Source organism: Schistocerca nitens, chromosome 8, assembly GCF_023898315.1.
Source record: "Schistocerca nitens isolate TAMUIC-IGC-003100 chromosome 8, iqSchNite1.1, whole genome shotgun sequence".
In the NCBI taxonomy this organism is placed as follows: domain Eukaryota; kingdom Metazoa; phylum Arthropoda; class Insecta; order Orthoptera; family Acrididae; genus Schistocerca; species Schistocerca nitens.
In genome coordinates, this window is record NC_064621.1 from 438,255,225 (window position 1) to 438,277,131 (window position 21,907).

Consider the following 21,907-nt stretch of genomic DNA (forward strand, 5'->3'; position numbering starts at 1 on the left):
TCCCGCGTGCCATTCGAGAGTGAAACGGTAGAGAGACAGCTTGAAGGTGGTTCTTTGAACCCTCTGTCGGGCACTTTATTGTGAATAGCAGAGTAATCACGTAGATGTAGATGTTACAACCACCCATCTTATCGCTTACACATTTGACATATAGGAAAAATTCAAATGAAAGTTTTCCTTAACTAACATCATAAATTCTGGAATTTGACTTCTCGGCGTCCTAAATCCAATATTATTATTCAGATATGCAACTTCGACGTGACGAGAGGTGGCTGGCAATTTACCCGCCTGGAACGGTATTAGTCGCTTGCAGTCGCTCAGCGCTAGCACACGCAATGCTACTACCACAACCGCAATGACTGTAGATTGAGAAAAATTGCATAGAGTGATTTGCGCAAAACCGCCTCTGTGGAACATAAAAGACAGTTGGTATTATTCTTGCGATAGTCAAGGAAAACTTCAGGTGGACGTTCCAGTGGAAATGGGTGTCAGTAATGGTTGGTATGCAGTCATATTTTAGGGTATGCTTGTTATTTTAATATACAGAAAAGTTTTGGAATAGTTAATTCACTAATGAAATGTATAACACACACATACTCAAATATTCGGTTGATCTTCTAAAAAAATTCTTTAAGTTTGTCTCTTATCACGCAGGCAGTAGTGACGCTAGGTTTCACCTAGTGAAACAAATCTGGTAAGAGCTTCGCTACTTTCAGTTGTGGCTTCTCTGGTAACAACACAGCGTATTATTAATCTCCTTTATTGATGAACTCATATGCAACAAAACACACATATAGCGATCGCATCAGTGAAATCCGGGTTGACCTCATGTCTTGAATCGTATTATTTTTTTCGTTCTTTTCTTTTTATACATGTAAGTTATTTGTAAACTGAATGGGATATACACAACACCAAAGGTAAATTAACAAATTGTTTTGTGGTAAGGATAATGTTTTGATATTTCTGCATGAAACAAAAAATAGAAATACGTTCTTCAATTTATTAATTCCTGTATCTTCACCTGTTCGTTTCCATAAGTGGCAGCGTGCGGACATAGGCTTGGATCCGTCATACCAGCATTGTTATAAAATATGTTACCTCAACTGTACATTAAGAGTGATATAAAAAGTTATCAGAAAGGTAAAATTAATTCTCATATGTGAGACATGCATACCTGGCTGTTCATCATTTTGCCCACCGCCGAGATCCTGCATCAGGAGGTTCAGAGGATGGTTCAAATGGCTCTGAGCACTATGGGACTTAACTTGAGAGGTCATCAGTCCCGCCGGCCGGTGTGGCCGTGCGGTTCTAGGCGCTCCAGTCTGGAACCACGTGACCGCTACGGTCGCAGGTTCGAATCCTGCCTCGGGCATGGATGTGTGTGATGTCCTTAGGTTAGTTAGGTTTAAGTAGTTCTAAGTTCTAGGGGACTGATGACCACAGATGTTAAGTCCCAAGTGCTCAGAGCCATTTGAACCATTTCATCAGTCCCCTAGAACTTAGAACTACTTAAACCTAAATAGCCTAAGGACATCACACACATCCATGCCCGTGGCAGGATTCGAACCTGCGACCGTAGCGGTCGCAGTTTTCCAGACTGTAACGCCTAGAACCTCTCGGCCAGCCCGGCCGGCGGACAAGAGGAATTTGCGCGAGTAGTGGAGGAGCGATCCTGCATCGGGTTGCTTATAATCAAGACTACGCACAATGGAATTAATGTGAAACAGTATGTAATACAAATTATGAATATTGACCTTGAATGTATTGATATTGAAGGTCTGTTGATATTTAAACCGGTTAAAATCACCCAAGATTGTGTACAGAAAAATTGTTCAAATGGCTCTGAGCACTATGGGACTTAACATCTGAGGTCATCAGTCCCCTAGAACTTAGAACTACTTAAACCTAACTAACCTAACGACATCACACACACCCATGCCCGAGGCAGGATTCGAACCTGCGGCCGTAGCAGTCACGCGGTTCCGGACTGAAGCGCCTAGAGCCGCACGGCCACCGCGGACGGCCGATTGTGTACAGATTCATAAATTACCTTCCAGTTTCTTTCAACTATTCTTTCCAATCATTTTGTCCTATTATTCAAGAAGCAATTATTAATCAATTTCCACCATTATCCCCTCTCACGCACATATATATCACTATTCAATGGCGAACGTTTAAAGGACGGCGCCGACCGAAATATGAACAGACTTTTCAAATGTTGAGATAAAAAAAAATTTTTTGAGTTAAATTATTCATATTATCATTAAAAGAAACTAATGAAACTTGGTCGTATTTGTTAGATGTCTGTGAGATTGGGAGTATCAAAAACATTGAAAGACCAAATTAAAATTAAATTCTGCCTGCAAACGAGACGAACCGGGAAAGCTGATTTCAGCGGTAAAGTAAGGAAGCTGCTACACGCTTGACGCCGTCTTCTGGCAGTACATAATCTCTTTTCCTTCCAGTTAATATTCTTTACGGAAAGCGCATTTCTAGAAAAAAATGGTTCAAATGGCTCTGAGCACTATGGGACTTAACTTCTGAGGTCATCAGTCCCCTAGAACTTAGAACTACTTAAACATAACTAACCTAAGGACATCACACACATCCATGCCCGAGGCAGGATTCGAACCTGCGACCTCTCGGCCACTCCGGCCGGCAGCATTTCTACAGAAAAGATTAAAATTTGTACAAAGTCATCATTAAAGCGCAAGATAGGTCATTCTGATTCTATAAGAATGTGTCAGATAATTATCAGGTCCGTTAGTGAATAGGCGGCTAAATCTACTTTAATTGAAAAGTACCGATACAGACAAAATTTCATTTTTGAAAAAGAAAAGAAAAAAATTATTCATAATTTTGCTAAAAACCATTCACAATGTAGTCAAAGGAAATGACCATTGTTGAAAATTCATTACAAAATGCAATACGCCAAGATGTCGGAAATCCGAGCTTGGCAATAGTTGAAGCTAACGCGCCAACTCGTGAACTGGCCGATGGCAACCAAAACAACGAGGCTGGCGTCCCACTATCAAAAAATAATGACACTGATAATATACAGGGTGTTTCAAAAATGACCGGTATATTTGAAACGGCAATAAAAACTAAACGAGCAGCGATAGAAATACACCGTTTGTTGCAATATGCTTGGGACAACAGTACATTTTCAGGCAGACAAACTTTCGAAATTACAGTAGTTACAATTTTCAACAACAGATGGCGCTGCGGTCTGGGAAACTCTATAGTACGATATTTTCCACATATCCACCATGCGTAGCAATAATATGGCGTAGTCTCTGAATGAAATTACCCGAAACCTTTGACAACGTGTCTGGCGGAATGGCTTCACAAGCAGATGAGATGTACTGCTTCAGCTGTTCAATTGTTTCTGGATTCTGGCGGTACACCTGGTCTTTCAAGTGTCCCCACAGATAGAAGTCACAGGGGTTCATGTCTGGCGAATAGGGAGGCCAATCCACGCCGCCTCCTGTATGTTTCGGATAGCCCAAAGCAATCACACGATCATCGAAATATTCATTCAGGAAATTAAAGACGTCGGCCGTGCGATGTGGCCGGGCGCCATCTTGCATAAACCACGAGGTGTTCGCAGTGTCGTCTAAGGCAGTTTGTACCGCCACAAATTCACGAAGAATGTCCAGATAGCGTGATGCAGTAATCGTTTCGGACCTGAAAAATGGGCCAATGATTCCTTTGGAAGAAATGGCGGCCCAGACCAGTACTTTTTGAGGATGCAGGGACGATGGGACTGCAACATGGGGCTTTTCGGTTCCCCATATGCGCCAGTTCTGTTTATTGACGAAGCCGTCCAGGTAAAAATAAGCTTCGTCAGTAAACCAAATGCTGCCCACATGCATATCGCCGTCATCACTCCTGTGCACTATATCGTTAGCGAATGTCTCTCGTGCAGCAATGGTAGCGGCGCTGAGGGGTTGCCGCGTTTGAATTTTGTATGGATAGAGGTGTAAACTCTGGCGCATGAGACGATACGTGGACGTTGGCGTCATTTGGACCGCAGCTGCAACACGGCGAACGGAAACCCGAGGCCGCTGTTGGATCACCTGCTGCACTAGCTGCGCGTTGCTCTCTGTGGTTGCCGTACGCGGTCGCCCTACCTTTCCAGCACGTTCATCCGTCACGTTCCCAGTCCGTTGAAATTTTTCAAACAGATCCTTTATTGTATCTCTTTTCGGTCCTTTGGTTACATTAAACCTCCGTTGAAAACTTCGTCTTGTTGCAACAACACTGTGTTCTAGGCGGTGGAATTCCAACACCAGAAAAATCCTCTGTTCTAAGGAATAAACCATGTTGTCTACAGCACACTTGCACGTTGTGAACAGCACACGCTTACAGCAGAAAGACGACGTACAGAATGGCGCACCCACAGACTGCGTTGTCTTCTATATCTTTCACATCACTTGCAGCGCCATCTGTTGTTGAAAATTGTAACTACTGTAATTTCGAACGTTTGTCCGCCTGAAAATGTACTGTTGTCCCAAGCATATTGCAACAAACGGTGTATTTCTATCGCTGCTCGTTTAGTTTTTATTGCCGTTTCAAATATACCGGACATTTTTGAAACACCCTGTAACTATTCATGATGTTACTTTTATGACGCTCGATGAGACACTTCTCAGTTGTCACCAGGAAACCTTTTTTCAAATAGTGAAACTGTAGGGCGCGACAGCGAAAATTACTTTGATTACTTGCTCAACATGCTGTCAACGCAAGAACAGGAAACAGTTCGTAAAAACAATGTAAATACTAGTGAGACACACAATTTGGTACAACTCATGCAACAAATAACAGTTTACAAAACAACAGGAATTTCAGGAAAATGTAACACAGGGGTATTGGACAACAGTTTACACAGCAAAATCAAGCATTTAACGATTTCAAGAATAGCATTAGTCAACAGTTCAGCGAGGTGAGCAAAGCTATACGCACTGAATTATCTGACGACTAACCGGGAAGTTGACAGAGCTAGGTAAACAACTAAAACAAGAAATAAAATGCTGGCCATTAAAATTGCTACACCACGAAGATGACGTGTTACAGACGCGAGATTTAACCGACTGGAAGAAGATGCTATGATATGCAAATGATCAGCTTTTCAGAACATTCAAACAAGGTTGGCGCCGGTGGCGACACCTACAACATGCTGACATGAGGAAAGTTTCCAAACGATTTCTCATACACAAACAGCAGTTGACCGGCGTTGCCTGGTGAAACGTTGTTGTGATGCCTCGTGTAAGGAAGAGAAATGCGTACCATCACGTTTCCGACTTTGATAAAGGTCGGATTGTAGCCTATCGCGATTGCGGTTTGTCGTATCGCGACACTGCTGCTCGAGTTGGTCGAGATCCAACGACTGTAAGCAGAATATGGAATCGGTGGGTTCAGGAGGGTGCTGGATCCCAACGGCCTCGTATCACTAGCAGTCGAGATGACAGGCATCTTATCCGCATGGCTGTAACGGATCGTGAGTCAACAGATGGGGACGTTTGCAAGACAACAACCATCTGCACGAACAGTTCGACGACGTTTGCAGCAGCATGGACTATCAACTTGGAGACCATGGCTGCAGTTACCCTTGACGCTGCATCACAGACTGGAGCGCCTGCGATGGTGTAGTCAACGACGAACCTGGGTGCACGAATGGCAAAACGTCATTTTTTCGGATGAATCCAGGCATCCGTGTTTGGCGACATCGCGGTGAACGCACATTGGAAGCGTGTATTCGTCATCGCCGTACTGGCTTATCACCCGGCGTGATGGTATGGGGTGCCATTGGTTACACGTCTCGGTCACCTCTTGTTCGCATTGACGGCACTTTGAACAGTGGACGTTATATTTCAAATGTGTTACGACCCGTGGCCCTACCATTCATTCAATCCCTGCGAAACCGTACATTTCAGCAGGATAATGCACGACTGCATGTTGCAGGTCCTGTACTTGCCTTTCTGGATACAGAAAATGTTCGACTGCTGCCCTGGCCAGCACATTCTCCAGATCTCTCACCAACTGAAAACGTCTGGTCAATGATGGCCGAGCAACTGCCTCGGAACAATACGCCAGTCACTACTCTTGATGAACTGTGGTATCGTGTTGAAGCTGCATGGGCAGCTGTACTTGTACACGCCATGCAAGCTCTGTTTGACTCAATTCCCAGGCGTATCAAAACCATTATTACGGCCAGAGGTGGTTGTTCTGGGTACTGATTTCTCAGGATCTATGCTCCCAAACTGCGTGAAAATGTAATCAAATGTCAGGTATAGTATAATATATTTGTCCAATGAATACTCGTTTATCATCTGCATTTCTTCTTGGTGTAGCAATTTTAATGGCCACTAGTGTAATTGCCGACATATCCCGCAATATCAATATGTTAACGGAAAGAGCATTATCCGTAGACGATAAACAGGATCAATCAGCAGGTGAGTTACAAAACCTTAGTGAAGCATACTCCCAAATTCCGAAGACGCAATCGCACGTGGATGCGTCGGTAAAAAATGGTTCAAATGGCTCTGAGCACTATGGGACTCAACTGCTGTGGTCATCAGTCCCCTAGAACTTAGAACTACTTAAACCTAACTAACCTAAGGACATCACACACATCCATGCCCGATGCAGGATTCGAACCTGCGACCGTAGCAGTCGCACGGTTCCGGACTGCGCGCCTAGAACAGCGAGACCACCGCGGCCGGCGATGCGTCGGTAAAAAAATGTGACGAATGTAGTAAGCGAGCTGTAAGACGCCTGCAAAAACTTACCTGCAGCAGTCCCAAAGTTAAGATTAAGATTAGAATAGTTATGTTTAGAGTTAAAATTTGCTGAAAACAGAGAGATAATGAATGTGCAGAAGTAAAGGAAATAATTGAAAAAGCTGAAGCCGGGACGCTGGATAAGGGCAGCACCCTTGCCGAAAAGGTAATGCCAGAATGCAAAATTTATGTAGATACAGTAGAAGAAGCTCTAAAGGAGAAGGAAAGTCAATTTAGATTCGGTTTAAAGGAAGCAGAGGAAAGATTACGAGGCAGTGTTGCTAAAACTACTGACACTCCAAGACAAACCCATGCTTTTAGAGAAGGTAGATCCTTTCACTGGTTACCCACAATACGTGGCCAGCCCGTCGGAGGAAAATAGCGAAGGTTGCAGAGTGCAACAACACTTGCCGGCAGCTGTACCCGTCGAGAAAGCGCACTTGCCATACGCTACGCCACAAGTGAACATAAAACACGCCTGTCACTGAAAGCGCGACGTGCTTGTCAACATTACTTGCAAATGAAGGTTTAATTAGGCATCGTCAATTTCCGGTATTTATCTCCGAAGGGAAAAGAACAAACTCCGCAGTTTTTATGAGAGCGTTTCGAAATGTTTTACCTCGTAACTGGAGCCCAGAAAATTAGATTTGCTGTTGGATACACACAGGGTGACGTTGTGCTATGGCCTACGGACATGGCGGAACGTTGCCACTACTATGAACAGTTTGAGAGAGCCTTTCTGGATAAATATTTGTCTGACGCCGTGCAAAAGAGGCTCATAAGTGAAGTATTCAACCCAGCTCCGTTCAATAGCAAACATGGAAGCTTAAGGGGGGTAGGACTTGGAGCAGGAGAGGCACCACAGGACATTTTAATTTCCACTGTCTATACTTTTACAAATAAATTCATAAAACTTTGAAAGCATGATCAGGAAGGATTCAGGATTCACACTCATAGCAGTGGAAGCTCAAAAACGTAACAAAATAAATTCTTTTACATGCGAAATTTCATCATTTTTTCACTTACCACTGGCTGCATTTGTTGCTATAGGTATACTTTTCTTCCTAAGCAAGAGAGATTAATCGATGAATTTTGCACAGCATACAAACTATAGTTATATGTGTATGAAACTTAAGAGTTTATTTAATGTATGAGAAAAATGAATGGGACTGTTACATTTTAAACTTCATGTTTAGAAAAAACTCAAATTTTATAGTTAATTATCTCAATTTTTACCACAGTTTTCAACAGATTTGGAAAATTCCAGAGTTTCCTACACCAGTAAGTACTTCTTGTATGCTGTGCAAAATTTGTCGAAGGATATCTCTTACTTAGGAAGAAAAGTGTACCTACATAAACAAATGCAGCCAGTAGTAAGTGAAAAAATGATGAAATTTCACATGTAAAAAAAAGGTATTTTGCTACGTTTTTGAACTTCCACTTCTATGAGTGTGAGTCCTCAATCCTTTCTGGTCGTGCTGACAAAGTTTTATGAATTTATTTGTATAAGTATAGATAGTAGAAATTAAAATGTCCTGTGGTGCCTCTCCTGCTCCAAATCGGTCCGTTTGACGTCCTACCCCCCTTAAGGGGCTATTTTGGAAAATATTTGAATGAAACCGGATACTGGATGAACCCGGTATCTCAAGTAGATGTGCTGAAAATTTTAAAGAGCCTTCTTCCTGCTCACATCAGGGAAAAACTCATTACCACTCCGGAACACGAGCCGGGCCCTGTGGCCGAACGGTTCTAGGCGCTTCAGTCTGGAACCGCGCGACCGCTACGGTCGCAGGTTCGAATCCTGCCTCGGGCATGGATGTGTGTGATGTCCTTAGGTTAGTTAGGTTTAAGAAGTTCTAAGTTCTAGGGGACTGATGACCTCAGCTGTTCAGTCCCATAGTGCTCAGAGCCATTTGATTTTTCGAATCGTGTGTGTGTGTGTGTGTGTGTGTGTGTGTGTGTGTGTGTGTGTTGTCCTTAGGTTAGATAGGTTTAAGTAAGTCTAAGTCTAGGGGACTGATGACCTCAGATGTTAAGTCCCATAGTGCTTAGAGCCATTTGAACCATTTGAACCGGAACACGACACCGAATACTTTCTACCTGTACTGGACCCAACAAATTTAATATCAAAAGAGAGACCAGTACAACCCAAGCCTGTTAATACGCACGTAATGCCACAGAGATTTATGGACCAACAAGTGAACAACGGATTCGTAGTACAAGAAGGAAGGCAATCTTATGGTAACCCTAATCACGAGGGTAATGGCAAAAGCCGTAAATTCAAGGACGGATATAAAAGAAATAGGCAAAAATTTAACAAAAACAGGTACAACGTGCAAGTAAAGTATGGACAGCCTATACAACACGTACAGACACAAGCTTCCAGAAATAATCAGCCGATCGCTTGGCAAACACAAAACAATACCAGACAACCGAAGAATCCACAGACAGCGGAATTCGGCCAGCAAAGTAACTCACATACGCCAGTTAACACGCAAAGGCAAAGAGAATTTCAGTAGAGAGCCTCACAGGATACTAATTGGCGTAATCAAACACAAACAGTCCGTACAGTAGAAGCTTCGCCTAACACAGCGACCGATGCCACCGCGGCGCCGGAAAACTTGAACCGGTTACGGTGGGCCCCCGTTCTGTGACCTTGGAGGAGAATGGGGGCACGAGCTTGATCGACACTTGCTTTATCAGATACGATCAAGGTAGTGATGTGAAAGATGATCTATATCAAATTAATGAGGATACACAGGAAAACTTGTCAGAAGGCAAGGTACAAACTACTATTAAAGCCAAAATATTTGGCCTTGATGTACCCATTGTGCTTGACACAGGTGCTATGACTAATTTGATGTCATAGGGATTCTTTCAAGAACTGAAGAAACTTTGGAGTATACCCACACTGCCAGTTCAAAATTGCAACGTACAAACTGCCACTGGTCAGAAATCAAAAGGAGTCAAAATACAAGCCTTAATTCCCGTCCGATTAGGACAGTTTTCTGTACGATGCAATTTTTTGATAGTAGAGGAATTAATAGTTGACTGTTTAATCGGTATATCGGTATGGATACATTTAGGACATACCAAGTAAAATTGATATAGGAAAGCGCCAATGTCATTCACTGTAAATAATCAATTATTTACAATAGACGTAAAGAGGAAAGTACTGATAGACGTGGAGCTGAAGTTTGTCCTCAACATAACTCCACAGGAAGGAAACACAAGGCGTGAGATCTGGTGACTTGGGGAGGGGGCGGGGGGGGGGGCATGGCACCAGAGGGAACATCATGCAGACCAACATGCAATATCTAACCATGTGGCAGTTCTCTGTTGACAAAGGCGCAGACAATTGTGCTCCAGGGAGGAGCTTTTTAAACTTCGCGAGTGTATCCATCTGTTCATAAATCATACATCGTATACTTGTCAATAAACAGGGATTTGAAACCCGATGAATCATTTAGGCTAACACTGTATATTACAATCTGAATTTAGGATTTCGTCGTAGAAGTTGAAGGAAATATGAGCTCATACTGATGTTTGTTAATAATGATTCTTCTCACACATAATTCGTCAGTGGTACAGGGTAGGGAGAAAAGATAGTGAATACAGAAGTACGATCCATCACATACCTTAAGGTGACTTGCAGAATGTAGATATAAATGTAGAAATTGGACGAACACCTTTGCTGTTTTGAAAGGCATAGCATGTAAAATCCAACTGCTGTCCCATTTTCTCTTATGCAGCTTATCAAACTTGGTGATTTAGTGTTCAGTAAGTTGCATTTTTATTGCTGGAAATGATAAACAAATAAAGGAGCTCTTAGTGACATCGCGACGATGGCGCAGAGCACCTTCATCTCTAGTGCTGTGTCGCTGCGTCGTTTGTTTTAACATTGCAGCAGTGTATGTGCAAACAGCGTTTTATAGGGCTTCAAGTACTTTTACGAGTGATAATACAAACATTGTACTCGCAAGTATTGCCTGTGTTTGCAGTGGCGGGCGAGAGGATTAGAATCAGAAATGCAAACGTTGTTATCACGTATACATATTTTTTATTATCTCCTGCATTATCCAAGTGGCCGCATTAAGTACTTAATACATCTTTTAGAACAAACATCAACAAATTTGTTTACGTTCGCAAGCTTTCGTAATCGTTAGCATTGATGGTAAAAATTTCTAAGTTGTTATAAGTCGTGACATTTTTCTCTTCAAACTTCTAGAATCCTCGACATTTCTATCCGTGTGCTGGGATCTTCTTCAGGTGATGTTGGTGTCTTCGAATAGCTGAACACTGTCAGAAACGAGTGTCGGGTCCACTTATAAATAGCTGTTTACTCGCACTTTCAACTGGGAGGCGCTTTTGCGGAGGATGCTGGAAGCGAAAGCTTGCTATCGGCTCGTAGCGCACTGGCTGGCCGCGCAGGGCAGCCGGCGTAACTACTGTGAATTATAAAAGAAACGAATGCGTAATGGCCAATGCGTCGAAGTTGATGGCGAGCTGCTAGAAGGACTAGGTATAACGTCTTCATTCTTTTTAAAAATAATAGTAATACAGTGAAAGATCTATAATGTAGATGTTGTGTAATGTGTTGTGAATAATAATAATAATAATAATAATAATAATAATAACAGTAACATAATAATAATAAATTTTTGATGCTCCCAAGCTGTTGGAACCATTATACGGTGCAAAAAATTGTGTAGAAAAAAACAGTTTTGAACAGGAAATTCAAACAGTTTTCCCCTTCTTGACATGTGGCAAAAAAATGGAATGTAAAGCTAATAAACACGGGAATAATACATATGCACATACAACAATAAACGAATTTAAAGTTAGAGTAACAGTACAGAAATGCAGTGCTATTTATCTATTAGTTTAACAGTCTAGTGTTCTGTTGTACAATATACAGTAAATGAACATCTACTGCGCAAAAGTGAAGGTACGTAAATACGTGCATAATTACAAATTCATACTTTTGTGCATGAGGTCTGATAAATTTTATGTAGCCCACTGAGTGTTTGTGTAATTCGGAAACTTTTCCCACTTGGAAAATTATTTTAGTCCCAAGCGATTCCGTTTTAAGCAAGTTTCACTTATAAAATATTAACAATAACAACAACAATACCTACTAAGCTCGACACCACACATGAATCAACACTTTTTTCACAATGGATACTTATTCTTAAGGTGCGCTATGTCCTTACCTAATATTGTCATAGGTTGCCAGGTTGGCAATATGTGTAAACATTCCTGAAGGCCACGATGTCAGCTGACTTTCACCTCCGACCTCAGGTGTGACGTGTTCCCTTCTGTAGTGCCGTTTTCAGTTAATATTACGACGCTCACTGAGCACAACTAATTCGCATGTGCCAATGTTAGCATCCTTCCCTCCGATACGTCAAGGCTTTATTATATTAATGTTTCCACAGTTTGTCATTTGTTTTATCAATAATATTATCAGAATAAAGTAACTGTGATTCGTGCCTCATTTAGTAGCCATAAGTTCCCCCAGTCATTATTTTGTAGGGCGCTCTAAAGTTACTGCAACACCTGCTAAGCTTACCTTTTAGTTTAAAAACCAAATCACCTTGCAATGGGCGTCCGAAAGGTGGGGCATTTGCTTTCCCCACACTCGCCCTCTGGGATCTCGTTTAGCCAATTGTAACATTAATGGTGCCTTAGTTTAGTTCCTATGGCACGACATGTCTAGAAACTGACCATTTCATTTATATAATAAATAACAATTTTAGAGCCTTGTTCCACCCCTGGAAAAATTTTTGCAAAGAGAGTGATTGGGCTAAGAGAAAGGCTCTTCAGAATTGATAGCTGCGAACTCAGTCGTGAACTTAAATAAAATGTAATCATATAATATATTTTAATATCGATGAAAGACCAAGCAGAACCGGTATACGCTCTTGGAACATATTGATAAAAATGGGATGTACTGTCCTTAAAGTAACACTAGTTTTACAGTCCGCCGCAGTGTGGAGTCAGTTCTAGGAAGAACTCCTCAGAAAAAGGGTAGGAGCGTCCGATTGGAAGATTATGCAAGAATGGCGCGGCACCAACACCGAACAGTGTGTAACATCATCGGCAACGGCCTCGAGAGTCAACGCTCTTATGTGAAAATTCATTGTACCGAAATAGATGCCCATTGCGCTGTAATATTCAGAATAATTTTCTGTAAACGAAGACTATGAGTACTCACTGAAAATGCAGTCAGAACAGTGCTTGGACAAGAGAACAGCCGTTGGTCGGGAAAGAGGGCTGCCTTTTTTACCTTACAGAGTGGCATCGTGATTGACGATTTGGTAAAGGCAAGACAACAGTAGCATCTTATTATGCAAAATTATTCTGCTGTTGCGCAAATGACCTGAAACTTTTTTCTTATTCTTGACCCAAAAAAAGGGCTTCATGACAATAGCATACTGTTAAAGGCGTTACCAGAGTGAATCTTTCACTGTGTAGCACAAATGTGCTGTTTTCAAACTTTCGTGCAGATTCAGACAGAAAGCCGGACTCAGACTCCCAAACCGGAAACATGATTTTCGTGGCCAGTGCTCTTACCGGCTCAGCTACCCAGACACGAGTCACGTCCCACCCTCACAGCTTCATCTACGTCTACATCTGCACCCACATCCGCCAGCGACCTTGCATTTTGTGGCGGAGGGTAGTCCGTGCACCACTGTCACGTCCCCCTTTTCCCGTTTCAGTCGCAGATGGCTCCCCGGGAGAACACTTGCTGGTAGCCCACCGTGTGAACGCGAATATCTCTAATTTTACCTTCATAGAATTTTAGCGTGATGTACGAAGGAGGAAAAAATATATTGTTTGACTCTTCTAGGAACCTACTCTCTCCGAGCTTTAACAATAAAGCACTCCGTGATAAAGAACACCTCATTTGTAACCTCTGCCACTGCAGATGATCCAGCATCTACGTGACGCTTTCGCACTTGCTCAAGTAACCTGTAACGAAACGCGTTGCTCTTCTTTCGATGTTCTCTGTTTCCTCAACAGTCGTGTCTGGAACAGACCTCAGACTGACGAGCAATATTCAAGTATTGGTTAAAGGAAGATTCTGCAAACCGCCTCCTTTATGGGTTGACCACATTTCCAGAAGATTCTTTCAATGAATAATAGTCTGGCAACTTCTTTACCTGCAGTTAGTTTTATGTGGTCATTGCACTTTAAATTACTCCATACGCACACTCCTAGATATTTTATGGATGCCACTGCTTGCGCCGGCCGCTGTGGCCTAGCAGTTGTAGGCGCTTCAGTCCGGAACCGCGCTGCTGCTACGGTCGCTGGTTCGAATCCTGCCTCGGGGATGGATGTGTGTGATGTCCTTAGGTTAGTTAGGTTTGAGTATTTCTAAATCTAGGGGACTGATGACCTCAGATGTTAAGTCCCATAGTGCTTAGAGCCTTTGAACCATTTTCAACCACTGCTTCCAGTGATTGTTCTGCATTCTTGTAATCATATGATAACGAGCCTTAACTATGCGCAATACGTTACATTTGTTTATGTTGACGGTCAGTTACGACTCTCTGCAAATGATTCAAATGGCTCTAAGCACTATGGGACTTAATATCGGAGGTCATCAGTCCCCTAGACTTAGAACTACTTAAACGTAACTAACCTAGGGACATCACACACATCTATGCCCGAGGCAGGATTCGAATCTGCGACCGTAGCAGCAGCGCGGTTCCGGACTGAAGCGCCAAGAACCGCTCGGTCACAGCGGCCGGCCGACCCTCTGCACCAAGCGTTGATCCCCTGAAGATCTGCCTGTATTCTACTACAGTTTTCTACCGTTGAGACTTCTCTGTACATGAAAGCATCATTGGCGAAAAGGCTCATCCAACTTCTGACGTTATCCCTAGGTCATTTACAGATATTGTGAAAAGTAATCGCCCTATAACACTCCCCTGGGATACGCACGAAGGCGCTTTTACTTCTGAAGATTTATTCCATCGAGAATGAGCCGTTTTGTTCTGTTTGCCAGAAACTGTTCAGTGAGGTCACACAGCTGATCTGGTATTTCATACTCTCTCATTTATTTCATTAAACGTCAGCGCGGAACTGAACTGAACGTCTTCAGGAAGTCATGGAGCATGAACCTGGACGCCCGAATCTACTACCTTCTGTCTCTCTTTGACGAACAGTGCTAGATGGGTTTCACACACTCGTTGTTCTCGGAACCCGTGTTGGTTCCTATAGAGCAAATTTTCGGTCTTCAGTAATGTTATAATTCGAGATTTCGGGTGCCTGTTGTGGTGTCTATGGAGCCTGCATACTCTCTTCGCTAGACAAACATTCAAACAAATCGTATTAACGAGTTTTATTACAAAAAGAAAATTACAATACTTAGCTTTTGCAATTACACATATGTGTCGCAAGCAAAGGGTGACATACAAAATAAGCAATCTTCTTCAGCATAGACAATTCCGTGATACATAGAGAGTACAAGTGAAGTGACTAGAGTTGACGCTGCTATATAAGTTACTTTTTTTTTCTTTATTGAGTTTCGATTCTCCCCGAAGGGGGCGGGTTGGCAGCGGCTTAGTAGGCCGCTCTTCAGCCTATAGAATTTGGTTTAAAAAGATGAAGATAATAAATAGTAAAAGCAGGCGGTAAAATCGGTGACTTAAGTGGTAAAATAGCAGTAATATTGTGGAACTTAAAACATAAAACAAAGGGTTGATGATGCAAATAAAATACACGGGAAGCAGACAGGTAACATAATAGACAGATAATTAAAAAACACGGCGATAGTCTGGTTTCTGTTCGCAAGAAATATAAAATTCACACCCAGCAACAGCATGATATCTGTTCGCAACACTGAACACTCACTTGAACACTGCACTAAAAAGTTGGCACAAATATGACATACCACAGACGAGGGCAGAAGGTTGGAACCTGGACAGATGATGGGAAGAGAAACGGGGGGAGGGAGAGGCAAAACGAAGTGGGGTATAAGTTACTAATCTTGAAGCTGCTAATGAACTGGGCCGTCAGCAGTCGGTCGCGGCGCTTATATCTTCTTCACATAGGGGCCGTTGCTGTCGTGTTGTCGCCCTGGAGAAGGGTCGGTTAGCGTGCGATTGGCTGACGTCTTCTCACAGCCATCTCTTCTCTATCCTTCCTGACTGGCGTGGCGGCGCTTGACTTTACGCCGTAACACCTACCATTAAAACAAGTAGTAATTTACCACCAGAAGGAGGTTCTTACTCATTGGTAATTCATCGTTTTATAGTTTCGTAACTTAATTTATTTTATTTAATGTATGTAGCGCTCTAATTAAAGCTTTATATACGACTTGTAGGTCTGAAAAGGACCACAGTAGTGGTCGAAACCGGTCACCGTAATACATAAATTGTGATCAATACTGTTTTTGATAGTAAATATTTGTAACAACATTGATCACTGCTCACTCCCACAATGTGTTCAAAACATGTTTTCGCTGCAGAAGAACATTTTATTGAAATTTTAGCCACCATCTTTCTCCTCCTAATGCGAAAATATTTTGTTGTCACCCACGTACTTCACTATCATGTTTCCGAAACCATGTAGCACGATGCTGTCCTTATAACACCGACAGTTGTCCTACTGGGACATCCCATCGTCCGTCGGAGAGACAGCCTGCATTGCGAGAAACGGTCATGGTAATAAAATCTAGGCAGCAGAATAACCTATGACGGATGGAGCTAGGAGGACATGAAAAGCAGACTAGCACTGGCGAAAAAGGCATTGCTGGCCAAGAGAAATCTGCTGGTATCAAACAAAGGTCTTAATTTGAGGAAGAAATTTCTGAGAATGTACGTCTGGAGCACATCGTTGTATGGTAGTGAGATATGGACTGTGGGGAAACCAGAGCAGAAGAGAATCGAAGCCTTTGAGATGTGGAGCTACAGAAAAATGTTTAAAATTAGTTGGAAAGTTTCCCGTCCTGACTACTCTTTCGTTAATTGTTTTTATAAATTGTTAGTCTCTTTGGTTCATTTATTTATTTTTTAATTATTATTATTAGCGTAACAACGCATATATGGAAAGAGTGACGAGAAATTCTTTTAACAATGCTGTGCCTTTAATTTCTTTATCATCGTTACCTTTTAGTAAAAAATAAAATGTATCTATGGAAGTCTTATTGTTCTGGATCTGGCCTACAATTTAAAGAACGATTTTTAGTAACTGCAACTCAGGCTAAGGATCAATATATCTTTCCTACTTCATAGTTATTCAAAGTTGAAATTACTGTTTTATGATCACTGATGTTACAATTCGTACAATCGTTCAAAAACACAAGTTTGCAGTGGATTTTATTTCTTACTAGAATGCTGTTTCATACCACGACTAGCCCAAGAACATGAGACTCTCATTAAAGAAAATTACGTTATCACTATAAAATTTAGCCAGATCAGAACGGAGCACAGCAAGATTCCTATCAGATTCGGTAAGTACATTAAATTATTTGCACTGTAATTTATATCCTATCAGCAGCCCGCGTCAACCTGCAACACATCATAAAATCTGCTGATCTTCACTGCCAGTCTGGGAGCTAAAAGAAATAATATTATTCCACTATTATTTTACCGCTTCCTTGCGGTATACTCGACGATATTGTAAGTCGTTTAAATACGCCGCGGCAGCGGCTCTTCTTTCTCCACACAGCTCAGCTCCACAGATAATAATTTTTTTTATATAACTGAAAAATATCTTAACAGGATGGGATAATAGGCAAGCAAGCTTTAACAATTAAATAATACACGTTTTCATTTAAACAACTCTATTGAAACATTTAAATATCTCAACAATTACAGACCTGTGTAAATGCACACGTAATGGCGTACAATTCCCAATCTCGACAAAAGAATGCTACCTTCTCGCTCTCTACGACAACAACAGGAGATCTTTCTCTCACAGCTTCAAGATTAAGAAGACCAAGACTTTACTTTACATCATGCATTATATACTAATTCATTTTGTGATCTCTGTACAATATTTATCTTCTGTGTCGGTCTTATTACTCGCCGACGCAGACGTTCTCAGAAATAAATAATAAAGAAAAAATACATAATTTTACACAATGACACAATATGACACATCTAATATTCTCATTATTACACAATATATTGTCTTTGTTTATTACTAGACGTTACAATGCCCCCTGGCAGCAATTGACTAACGTTGAAAATGTTCGGCAATATGCTGCCACTAACGTCTGTTTAGTTATTGTCTGTTACTTTTGTTGGAACATTCACTTTACACTACTCAGTTCTTTTACACTGTAGGTTTAATTACACTTTGTATACTGTTCTTACACTTTGCGAGGTGACCGTCAACCTAGTCCCAGGGTCATTACATTTATTTGGCTCCCCCATTCGGGCTACGTGCGATCAGAAAACCTGGGAAAACTGCGCCGGAGCCATGGTCATCTCACCAAAAGTTCAAACTCTATTCAATGTTCACATATAACAAAGGCTATTTGTGATAGTATGCTACACTTTTAGTCTCTTTGTTATCAACATAATACTTGTGTTCTGGATTGTAATGTAAGTCACTTATTACACATTTTTACAATAGTATAATGAATCGTCCTTGCATTTACTCGCGACAGTTGGTTTAAAATGTCTAGCATTCGTGCGAGTATCCTTCATCAACATGACGAAAACATATTAGATCGATACATCACTAAATCCATGAATATTTTGAGTTTGTGTTGGATAACAACAAAAAAAAATGTTTATCACGTCTTTTCGTGTCCATTAAACACTTCTCATGTTAGTACATTAAACACATAGTTCATAGTTCATTTGAGTGACAACAATGTGGTATGGAGCTGGCGGCGCGAAGCAATTGTTGAGTAGCGTCGTCTGGAACGCCGCGTACCGACGGTCGCTGGGTTCGACGACCGGCTCTCAATAACATCGACGTCGTGCTGGCGTGGCGCCCACGCAGTCGCAAACCGCGCTGAACCATTCGCTGGTATCGGCGAATGGCAGTGGTTTACCGCGACCGGCTGGATGGCGACACGGCACTCGTCTCTGCTTCTCCGCATGGCTCCCCGTCGTAGCGCATGAAACAAATATTCCACAACGGTGTACTGTCTTTAAGGACACAGATTACTAGCTGTGGAAGAAGAGGCAATTTGTCAAAAGCGTTTATTGTTCAGTAAGCCGTCGCTTCACTGGTATGCACAGGATGTTTTGGCGTGATAACAGGTTTCTTGTGGCATTGTGACACTGGTATTCAGAGTTCGTCACACGCACATTGTACTACACGTTTTCATTCACTTTCACGGTTGATGCACTGCCAGAGCGTCTTTCAACACGCGAAAATGGTTCGTTACACTCATACTACATGTCTCCGCCGAGCGATGTTTGTTTAAATCGACTCCGAACGGACCAATAACTACTGTTTTTATACATTGTCTATTGTTCGTTGAGCACTGCACTAGGACAGTCTATCACTCAACACTAGACTTATCGACGTATATATTGGTGCAGATACAACAGTCATTTTCTGTCCCTACTACACACAATATTCCGTCCTGTACTTAATTGTTTATGCACACAGTTTATTTTTTAACACCTTTTAACTGTTCTTTGCATAGTCACTCTCATTTACATAGCATTTATTTATTTTTACCTTATCACAACACACTTTTCATATTGTTACTAGGCGTATATAGCCCTTTTGTAAAATTTTTTAAAGGTGTGTGGATTTTTTGTACATAGTTTTTCTTTCCTCCTTAGTGTAGCTTGCCTGGTTATCACCCATCTATCATACAGATTTTACCATGTGCATGACAGCTTGACTTGGGCATATTGCTCAATAAATACTTCATTCATCACTAACATTATTTTTAATGATTTCTCCTATATGACTACAGTGTAGGTTCTGCATTGTCTGACTTAACTCCCGTATCGCGTAATGAATATTCAAGGGCGTGTACCCAGTACACAGGCTTCAATTGAAGCATTGCTACATACAGAACGGAGTTTCCACGGAACGGGTTGTTTTTAATTAGCTTCTGCTCCAGTGTCGTTCTCAAATCACTACTGGCAGCAAACATCACATCACATAATTGTTGCATATTGCAAAGTCAATGTTTGGCTAGTAAAGACTCTCTCTCTCAGGGTTCCTTATCTTAATACAATTACAGCAATTACCTTACTCTATAAGATTGCCTCATTAATTGCACTTACACACTACACATAGAAAATGGTTCAAGACATTAATTCTTTATAAAATGATTCAAGAAATTAGTCCTCACTTTGTCAACAAGAAGATTGTTCATTGTTTAATAAGCACATAATATCTTAATGACTAATTGTCTGTAAACAAAATCTGTCCTGTGTAAGCTATTGCTCACTTTCTGATTCCACTTCCTCCCAGCTTCATTACACACAAATTTCTTTTTAAATACTAACATCCTTATATTCTAAAACACAATTAACATCTTCTTACAACTATTACTCCTCTTTGGCTACTAATTCCCTCCTCGACCAAGGGATGGAGTAGGTTGCGCGACAGTATGTTTTATGGGGCATCACCTCTATGTGATAGTGGTACCCTTTGACTATTCCTGGTCGGTCGGTAAATACCATAGTATATTCCGATAGCAGCTGCGTCAACTGTTGCTTTTGTGTATCATTTAAACCTTCAGATTCGTGCACTTTGGTTTTAAATGCCTCAACATTTGTCTCAAAATTTTGGTCCTCTAAATTTGTGTAATAGAGGTCTGTTGCATGTGAAAAATCATCGAGTTGTAGTACCCAAGGGTTCCTACCTTTGATATTGATTCGATTACAGCACGGCACAAGTACCTCCTTCGATTTTATCATAGATAACTCAATCCTTCTACCCCTATTAATTATGCTTAATTTCCCTACGGAGAGGTCGATCAATGCGTCCCTCTCTCGGAGAAAATCTACTCCCAGAATGCAGGCCACCTTTAATCCTTTAACCACGAGGAACGAGCTCACTATGGCTTCGCCCTCCTTATGAATCTCCACCTGCACCTGGTACTTAACTGATTGGCTCTGTGCACTAATGGCTCCAGACACCTTACAATTGTTAACCGGGAAGGTCGGAATACTATGTCCCTTTCCCAGTGCTTTAAATAACTCCATACTCATCACACTTACTGAGGCACCTGTGTCGATAATTATGTTCACTGCAACATCATTGATTCTAGCTTCAATAATAGCTTGCACATTTTCGTTATTATCTTTCTTACATTCGTGCGGCTCATTCAGTAGCTCTTTATCCATACTAACACCTTCGTTGTATCGCAGCATGCGTATCCCAGGTATATTACTATTACTCGAGTTGCTCTCACTCCATCCCTCGGCCGTCGATGGAGAGCATATCGAGGCCGATTCTAGTTTGTTGGATTAATTACTTGTGAGGTACTTGGACGGTTATTGTCCGCGACCTCCACTATATGTACATTCTGATTTGTAGGCCGCCACGGCTGCGCAATAGGCGCGTTTTGCGGTGGTGGTCTATTGTTGTCATACCGGTCACTAGCCTGTCGTTCTGGGCTTCTACGCTGATTCTGTTGCCAATTTCGATTACTATCATTATAATTGCTCTGCCACTGACCTCGCGCATTTTTCCCGCGGTTGGTCCCTGACATTCGGATTCGTACCTGTCGTCAAATCGACGCTTTTTGTTATAAATTGGTTGTCCATACCCGTTCTGGCCTCTACCGTTACTACCATTTTGCGATTGTTCTTGTCGCTTGCTACCACCCCCACCATTTCCATGGTTGTGGTTCTGTGCACTACTATTTCTATCGTGTTTACATCCTGACCCATTATTCCGCGAGTGATCGCACGCTGATTTTGCGTCTTCCTGTATCAAGTCTATGGAATCTAGGACCGACAGGAAGTTTTCCATGTCGCTTTCTGGTACATGTATTAATTTCTCCTTGATATGAATAGGTAAATGTGATTTTAGTAGTCTTACTATGTCTCTTGGTGATATAGGCTCGTCCCAGTAGCGCGTTTTGTTTATATATTTTTCAAAATACCGCCTCAAATTCCCAAGACGGGGTGAGTACGGTTCAGGATTATATACCTCTTTTCTTAGTCGCTCTTGTATACAAG